The following is a 9,655-nucleotide window of genomic DNA, read 5'->3' as shown; positions in this document are numbered from 1 at the left end:
ATATGAAGTTGAGTATATCTTAGTTTAACCAGACCACTGAGGAGCTGATTAACAGCTCTCCTAGGGCTGGCCCGAAGGATTAGACTTATTTTACGTGGCTAAGAACCAACTGGCTACCTAGCAACAGGACCTGCAGCTTATTGTGGAATCCGAACCACATTATGACGAGAAATGAATATCTATCACCAGCAAGAAATTCCTCTAATTCTTCATTGGCCGGTCGGAGAGTCGAACGCTGGGCCAACAGCGTGCTAGCCGAGAGCTCTACCCACCTTTCCAATGAAGACCTTGGAGTATATAGTAATATAAATATAATATAAATCTCAGGAAACAAAGGTTGTCAAGCCGGGCCATTGAGTCAATTCTCCAATTCCTCAAGACCTTCCCGCCGGAAGGAACCTTGTTGAGTCTCCCGCTAAAGACCCAACAAGGTGATTATTTCGTTCTGAATTGTGACTTTGATTTGGGAAAGGATTCGACCGGCTAGATATAAATATTTATATATATTTCTAAAATGACGGATACCCGCACGTTTACAAATTTCTTCGCTTATGTAATATTATTTTCAGCAGTGACCAAGTTTCCAGCAAGGGTATTATTTAACGTAATAATCAGGGCGTCTTCAACACACACACACATTTATAATTTATATATATATATATATATATGTGTGTATATATATATATATATATATATATATATATATATATATAGTATATATATATATATATATATATATATATATATACAGTATATATATAATATATATACAGTGTATATATATATATATATATATGTATATTTATATAAATATATATATTTATATATATATATATATATATATATATATATATATATATATATATATATATATATATATATACATATATATATATATTATAAATTATATATATTATATTTGTTTATAAATATATGTTTATAAATATATATATATATATATATATATGAATATATACATATACACGTTTATATACATATACATTTATAATCATGATTAAATTTGCTAGAAAGAGCTTAAAACATATTCATCTGGTAATACATATTCCTTAAAATGTAAGGCTGAGCATTTAATTTTCATCACATCGTTACAATTTACTAAATTCACCGACGATTTTTCAATCATCATTCAGTAAAAATTATCGATGAAAGTGTTCTGTTATAATACACAGAAACCTTCAAGCCATAAAGAGCAGAATAAAATAGCTAGAGTTACGGCATCAACATATCTTTTGAAGTGTCCCCTCAAAACAGAAAAACAAGGACGTCGTTTCCTTTGGCGCAAATATTCGATGCTTTCAAGGAAACTCGACACCATTCACTCCGTTATCCTTGATGGTTACGTCACAGCAACTAGTTTTCCAGCAAGGAGGGCGCCTTTAGCTGACTCAGTTTACGTTTCGTGATCGACGAAGTAACATCGCGATTATTGTCTTGTGACAACGGGAATCGATAGTTTGGGATATTTATTGTTACTTGAAGTGAAGGAAATAATTTTGCCCTGGTTTGACTTACGATAGTTTGTGGCGTGTTGTGATACTTGACGAAAGTAAATATTTGTGTTTGTTGAACTTAAGACTGAAGTCAATTTGAAGGGTGGGCTATTTGTCTTGGTAACTCTCCCAGACTCCGAAAAGGGTGAGTATCAAAGTTTTGACACATTAATTTTTGAGATTACGTGACTTTATTTCCGTAAACTATAATAGTTCATAGATTTGGTTAAGAAATGCTGTAGTTTTTGTTGTGATAGGCTCCAATGTTAATTTTTTGAGATTAGGTAAATTATTTCCGTAAATTGTAATAGTTCATATGTTTGGTTAAGAAATGCTGCAGTGCTTGTGATAGGCTCCATTATTTCTTGACCTAAGCTATTTCCATTGGATTGTTAAATCGTAACTTCAATTTAAAGTTTTCCTTGACACTTAGCTGTACATCGTGTTTTAAGATATCGATTTATTTGTAATATTTTTATCACTTAGCTATACGTATTTTGTGGTTTAAGCTTACTGCTATTTAGACAATACATCTGGTATTCTTAGTTTATAATGAATTTTGTTAACTTTTAGGTATAATTTAGCTTTAGACCTGGATATTTTTTCCTGTTATATAAGCTTATATGTATATTGTCCTACAAATTTAATATTTTTCAGGGTTCAGTGATGTATGGTAGGCTATATAGGTTAGGCTATATAGGTTAGGCTATATAGGTTAGGCTATATAGGTTAGGCTATATAGGTTAGGCTATATAGGTTAGGCTATATAGGTTAGGCTTTATAGGTTAGGCTTTATAGGTTAGGCTTTATAGGTTAGAATTTAATTTGCAATGAACCCTTGAAGTTATGTACTTGTTAAAATCTCTTGGCTTTCGGGTAGAGCCAGTTTTTAGATGACTATCTACCTTGTATCTTGTGATAGTAAGTTAGTATTTAAATCAATTGAGCAACTCCATATTCTGTTATAATAAAGTAAACTCAAAGTTTAGAATGTTGAAGTGAATTTCTGTGAATCCCGACTTTTGAAAGTTATATCTACAGTGTACCTTTTGAATGGTGAGTTTTTAACGTAATAAAGCAAACCCATTTAGTTTTATTTAATTTAAAGGTGTTAAAGAAGCATTTCTTTCAAATTTGAGTTAGATTCTTGTGAGGACAAGTTTCAAGACAGATAAATGGACTTCCTCCCTTAATTGAGGCTTCAACTTTCATACTTTATACAGTATATACATGTGGAGCAAACCCAATTACTGCTGTATTATAGACTTTACTTTTATTTTCAGATTTTCGTGAAATGTGAAATGTGTAAGAAGCACTTTGAAGCATACTATGTTTAAGGGAGATTGAAGTCAGAATTTTAATATCAGGATGAGTAGTCACCCAAAACTGGACTTCCCTTAAAAACCAGGTGAGGCTTAAAACCAACACAACCAATTTTGTACCTCCACCCCTACAGGGGCAGTACCCCTGTAGGGGTGGAGGGCCCTCAGACCCTGTTCCATAGGTCTTAGGACCTATGGAACAGGTGCATGGGAGGTTTAACTAATCTATTTTCTTTCAGGTATTAAGTGCACCAGTGTATTTTTTTAGATTTTAATATGCCTTAACTTAAGATTTCCTTTTCTAAGATTTAAAGTGTAACTGCGTAGACTTTATCTTTAAATAATTTTTAAAATTTGTTTTAAACAAGATTTATAGAACTTAATTTTTTGTAAAGTAAATTTACATTAAAAATTAACTTAGAATCTTGCTGTTTTAAGCAAATTTTTTTATACTATTTCCATTTAAAGTATGCTCATAAGATGGGATTTAACTTTTAAATATTTTGCGAGATTTAATTTAATATTTAAATTGTCTTGTCAACTTTGGGAAAAAGCCCAAAAGATGGTATAGAACTTTTAAGTTGTGCTTAAAGTTAATACTATTTAAATTGTCAAGTTTGGTAAAAAGTGGTAAACTAGTTAGTTCAGTAAGCTTTTAAATATTTCGTGTGCTTAACTGAATGTCATTCTGAATGTCATTCTGAATGTCATTCTGAATGTCATTCTGAATGTCATTCTGAATGTCATTCTGAATGTCATTCTGAATGTCATTCTGTCAGTTTCCAAAGTTTTAATTTAGTTTTACTTTGCTTGCTTTTGTCAATTCTCTTATTCTCTGCTTGAAAGAACTTTAAATTATTACTGCCATTTTTTGGTTATGCATAGCCTGAAATAGTTTTAATGCAAATTTTGATTTGTTTTTTTAGTTAAAATTGATTATATTTTCACCGTTCAAATTAACGTATCTTTCAATTTTGATAATTAACTTTAGTTTCCATGTTCATAGTTCAAAGTTCAAATTAACGTATCTTATAAATTTTATATTTTTTTATTTTTCAAATTGAACGTTATTATAGCTTTTATTTTCATGATTATAGCTTCTGTTTACATAGTTCAAATTAACTTTAAAGACTGATATTAAACTTTAAGTTGATTAGCTCAATTTACCGTAACTCAGCTGTGAATAACTGTATGCTTATGGTTTTGGTAAATATTTTCCAATAACACTATGAACAGGTTTCTATTTTCACTAAATACTGATTAGCAATGGATTTTATTAAATATAAAACTTTGATTAAACAGTTCTCTATAATCACTAGAATATAGAGTATATTCACCAATGTGGCTTTTTATAGATTTACATTAAAAAGTTTAGATTTTATATTTGAGGTTCATTTCTTTATGAATCTTGATTGTAAAATTATGAATGCAACTAATATCTGTTTTTACTTTACAGGATGTGTATTGGAACAGTTGATTGGAGTCATACAATAAGTTGCTCAGGAATTCTTGTGTTCGCTGTTACCACGCCACTCAGTTTTTGAATGAGGTGAGGATGGAATGTGGAGCCACTGAAATACTTGTTGTGCCAGAAGTTGTCCTGCGTTGATGGTTCAAACGTGCATTAAGTTGACACGCTTCAGTATATATTTTTTGAATGATTACATGTAAAGAACTTTTCTGCCTTCAGCTATAATAGCAATTTAAAGTTTTGTAAATACCAAAATGTAAAGTTTTTAAACTGTACCTAAACTGTTTTAAGGTCTACCTTAACAATGTAGAATTTTTGGATTAAGTTTTTACATGTGACTAAAGTGTTTTATCTTTGACACAATTCAAATCATGTGTAAAAGTATTTCCTTAAACCAGAATTCAAACCATATGTAAAACGTTTAAGTACAATAGTTTGGTAATATTGTTAAAATAGTTTGGTATTTTATAAAGATGAACCTTCTCAGCTTCTGGTATGATCTTAGTTTAATTCTGAATTATATAGTTTTGTTTTTGTCTAAATGAAATCCAGGTTTAAAGTTTTACCTTAAACTGAATTGTAATTATAAGTTACTTTATATTAGCTCCTGCTTAGAGCTAAGTGGTTTAAAATAAATTTCTAGTAGTGTCAGAACAGTTCCTGCTTAATACATCACTTAAACTTAATCTTCCATGCAACAGAAATAGAACATGTAAACTCTTCAGTAAATAACTTTGCTTCACCATTGATAGTTATCAGTTTTAAACTGAAAAGGCACTAAAGACCATTAACTCAAACGGTGCTAGAGATATTTTGCTCGTATAAAACTTAGTGTGAAGCTTAACTTTCATAGCCTATGACTTCAAACTCTGCCAAGAAGAGTATAAACTGAAAAGGCACTTAAGACCATTAACTTAAACGATCTAGCACCGTTTAAAATTTGAAGTGTGAAGCTTTAACTTTTATGGCCTATTGCCTTCAAACTCTGCCAAGAAGTGTATGGAATTATGGGGTATGGAATAACAATAATAAGTCCTTTGCTGGTTTTAAACAGTTGTTCTTGGATATAAGAACAAGCTATTGAATATACAGTGGAAATTAAGCTAAATTGAAAGATAGTTTACTGAGGTTTTAATAGTTACTGCAAATTTGACATTCTACAAATTAACATCGGTTACTAATGGGTGCTCGTCTAAAGATAACAGCTCAAAATATATGTAGTGAAGAAATGTTGCCTCCAGATTGAGATCGTTAAATGAAATGGTTAAATATGCTTTGCAGAGTACGTAACCAGTAAACTAGTGTTGCAATAGTCCATATTGTCTACTCAATTTAGGAGACTAGTTGAAGGGTTTGTTTAACGAATTAATCTATATCCTTTGGCTATGTACTTAAGCTAGAATTATAGTTTTTATACATTATGGAGCAAGAATTTAATACTTTTATATCCATTACGATAGAGTAGATTAAATATGTAAAGGATTTACTTTAATACAATACTGGAAGCATTAGTACAGAGCAGCAGTGAGAAATAGATTAATAGATGAAAGATTTAGTCAAGATACTGAAATTCTTGAAGAAAAACCAGACTTATTTATCAAGTCATGAATTAGAACAGTTTTTGCAAGGTAACTATGAACTACACTGAACCAAACTGGAACAAAAGTATGCCCTCCAGAAATAAACCCCGATGATTTTGAAGGTGGGGGTGGTGTCAGTGCCTACTTAATCTAGCTGCGAATTTTTTCTGAATTTTTTCATTTTATTTGTAGATATTTCTGTCGTTTGTGTGAGAGGCTTTTTTTGTAGTGACGTTTGAGAGTATTCTTCTGTTTGTAAGACTGACTGACTCATTTTCCCCGGTAAGAAGATTTGTCTGGTGCAAAAAAACAAATATCCAAGTTTCGATTACTGAGAGAGTCAGAACTCTTCAGACAACCTGCTTTTAAATCTTTCTTGGACGACTTGAATGGGTCATGATTAGGTAGGAGGTACTTCATTCTTGGACGACTTTCATGTCACAACTAAATAGCCGCTTTGTACCTGGACGACTTTGAATAGGTCACACTTAGACTTAAAGAACCTTGCGTTAGGGCGACTTGTGTATATTATGGACGATTTTTAGCTGCCTGGGAAGGAACTGATTCTGTACTGGTTTTGAAACGATGGTCTACGTTAAGTCGCTGCGACTTTCCCAGACTCTGCAAAGGCTCAGTTTCATTACTGTTATGTTACATATTTTATCGACGTTTTTAAGTTATTTCAGGACTGCTGTTAATATTTTCGTTTCCTATAATCGTAATTCATGAGTCTTATGTAATACGCAAATTTTTTTCTAGTATCTTGAACTAAGCTTTTTCAGTTTTATTTTATAACTTTAGTTCAAATAGACTTGATGATTAATGTTTTAATGCCAAATTTTCCCTTGAAATAGTGATATCACAAACTTATTGCCATTCGTGGACAACAATGATATTCCAGTATATTCAGTGAACCTTTAGCCACCAAATAGCACCACCCCTTATTCAGCTTTTCACTTCAAGGTTATCAAACTCTAATAGGACATAGGTAATTTATTTTTGTAAAACAAATTTAACATTTTTCTCAGAATCAGAAGGTTTCTGTCACTCCTAGGTTATCGAACTTTAATCCGTTATAGGTTGTTTATTTTTGTACTACAAATTTAACATTTTTTTCAGAATCAGAAGGTCTCTGACGGTCCAGCAAGATTTTCGTGAGATCTCAAGACCCACTTTACGAAGCGGACTATTCTTGAACTAAGAACTTTTCTCAAGCTAGACAAGAATGGACGTCTGCCCTACTCAGGTATTTGGGAAAATCCAAGTAATATATACAACTTTATTGTATTTCAACTAACCAGACCATCTTATTTTTGTCTTGTTCAATTTATTTAGTAAAGTCCAGGTGATATATACAACTTTATTGTATTATCAACTAACAAAAACAACTTTTTTTTTCACCTCCAAACCCCATAGTCCTGTTCCATACGTTCTAAGCCACGTAGGGGGTTGGTGGTGCCATCAGTTACACCTCACGTGGTGCACTGTAGGCATTACTTCAAGTTCATCGCTAATGAGTTTTTATATTAAGAAAATCGACATTTTTAGACGCTGTAGCGGCTGTACAGAAAACTCGATTGCGCCGAAGAACTTGTTTGAAGTAGGGGACTTTGAACGTAACAATTGTTTTTGCTTCGTAAGGTTGGAATTAAGTTGGCGTAAGCTTCTAAATATCTGGAGAGGTTAAAGTTAACATTGTTTTAATTAATTTCATATTTCGTAAGATTAATTTCCAAAGTTCAGCGGTAATTTAATTCATTTTCGTAACTGTACTTCTCAAATTAGCAGGGCGTTACCTTTGAAAAATGTTTTTAAGACAAATTCGCCGTTCTGGAAATGCATTGCTTTCAAAATTAAGATGGAATGTCCTTTGTCCTTTATATATATATATATATATATATATATATATATATATATATATATATATATATATATATATATATATATATATATATATATATAATATTATATATATCATATTTTATATATTTTTATATATATATATATAAGAAATTTTAGGCTTTATATATAATATATATATATATTATTTATATATATATTTATATTTATATTTATATTTATATTTATATTTATATTTATATTTATATTTATATTTATATTTATATTTATATTTATATTTATATTTATATTTATATTTATATTTATATTTATATTTATATTTATATTTATATTTATATTTATATTTATATTTATATTTATATTTATATATAATATATATATATATATATATATATATATATATATATATATATATATATATATATTTATATTTATATATATATATATATATTTATATATATATATATATTTATATATATATATATTTATATATATATATATATTTATATATATATATTTATTTATATATATATATATATATATTATATATATATATATATCCTATATATATATATATATATCCTGAATTTAGAGTGATCACATTTTGTCAATTTTTTTTTTTGACAAAGAAATTTTAGGCTTTAGTAGAATATTCGGTCATTAGTAGTAATAATAATAATAATAATAATAATAATAATAATAATAATAATAATAATAATAATAATAATAATAATAATAATAATAATCCCGAAACGAAACCATCAGATTTCACACTGCAAAAATGCAAATAAAAATGTATACCAATTGAAATTTAGTATGTCACGAAGAATACATAAACTCAGGGATATTTTACTTGTATTAACTGCCACTTATAAAACTCAGTATTCCAATCCCCCAGTTCCTGGGAATATGTGGAACGGAGAGATCTTATTCCCTTTGCGAGTCGGGAGGAATTCCCAGAGTGAGCAAATAGTTACTCTGAAAATTCCAGTGGGGCAGGCTTCAGCAAATTTAGATATATCTGTTGCCTTGCCGCCTGCAAGCATAAGAGAGCATGAGCCAACAGTGATGAAAGAGAGAGAGAGAGAGACAGACAGACAGACAGACAGACAGAACCGAGTAAGGAGAAAGGATGAAGAGACAGATAGATAGAACAGGAAATGTCTAGGAATAAAATTGAGAAGTTGAGAGAGAGAGAGAGTTGACAGAGAGAGACAGGGTAGACGGGAATAATTTTAGTCAAGGAAAGACAGCAGATAGGAAGGGGAGAGAGAGAGAGAGAGAGAGAGAATTTTCTGTCGTTCACTTGTAGAGATAGCGAGAGAGAGAGAGAGAGAGAGAGAGAGAGAGAGAGAGAGAGAGAGAGAGAGAGAGAGAGAGAGAATTCTTCTGTCATTCACTTGTAGAGAGAGAGAGAGAGAGAGAGAGAGAGAGAGAGAGAGAGAGAGAGAGAATTCTTCTGTCGTTTAATTTATTTGTAGAGAGAGAAAAGAGAGAGAGAGAGAATTTTCTGTCGTTCACTTGTAGGAGAGAGAGAGAGAGAGAGAGAGAGAGAGAGAGAGAGAATTCTTCTGTCATTCACTTGTAGGGAGAGAGAGAGAGAGAGAGAGAGAGAGAGAGAGAGAGAGAGAGAGATTCAGGGAGAGAGAGAGAGAGAGAGAGAGAATTCTTCTGTCATTCCACTTGTAGGGAGAGAGAGAGAGAGAGAGAGAATTCTTCTCTCATTCACTTGTAGGGAGAGAGAGAGAGAGAGAGAGAGAGAGAGAGAGAGAGAGAGAGAATTCCTCTGTAGTTCACTTGTATAGAGAGCGAGAGAGAGATAATTCTCCTGTCGCTTACTGTATTTGTAGAGAGAGAGAGAGAGAGAGAGAGAGAGAGAGAGAGAGAATTCTTCTGGTGTTCACTTTATTT

The 9,655-nt window shown here is 31.0% G+C and overlaps 2 long non-coding RNA genes across 3 annotated transcripts in view; both read left to right on the top strand.

The window, feature by feature from the left end:
* Window positions 1–1,406: 1,406 nt before the first annotated feature.
* Window positions 1,407–4,958, top strand: LOC136840524 (uncharacterized). Its single transcript, XR_010853631.1, has 3 exons — window positions 1,407–1,656; window positions 2,795–2,919; window positions 4,290–4,958. It is a non-coding gene; the product is annotated as an uncharacterized lncRNA (long non-coding RNA).
* Window positions 4,959–7,001: 2,043 nt separating this feature from the next.
* Window positions 7,002–9,655, top strand: part of LOC136840309 (uncharacterized) — a 132,648-nt gene continuing 129,994 nt past the window's right edge. For both annotated transcript variants that reach the window (XR_010853578.1, XR_010853579.1), the window contains exon 1: window positions 7,002–7,130. This is a non-coding gene — a long non-coding RNA (uncharacterized lncRNA). The remainder of the gene's footprint in view (window positions 7,131–9,655) is intronic.

This window comes from Macrobrachium rosenbergii, chromosome 7 (assembly GCF_040412425.1).
Source record: "Macrobrachium rosenbergii isolate ZJJX-2024 chromosome 7, ASM4041242v1, whole genome shotgun sequence".
Classification (NCBI taxonomy): Eukaryota; Metazoa; Arthropoda; class Malacostraca; order Decapoda; family Palaemonidae; genus Macrobrachium; species Macrobrachium rosenbergii.
This window is presented reverse-complemented; position numbering and strand designations above follow the sequence as displayed.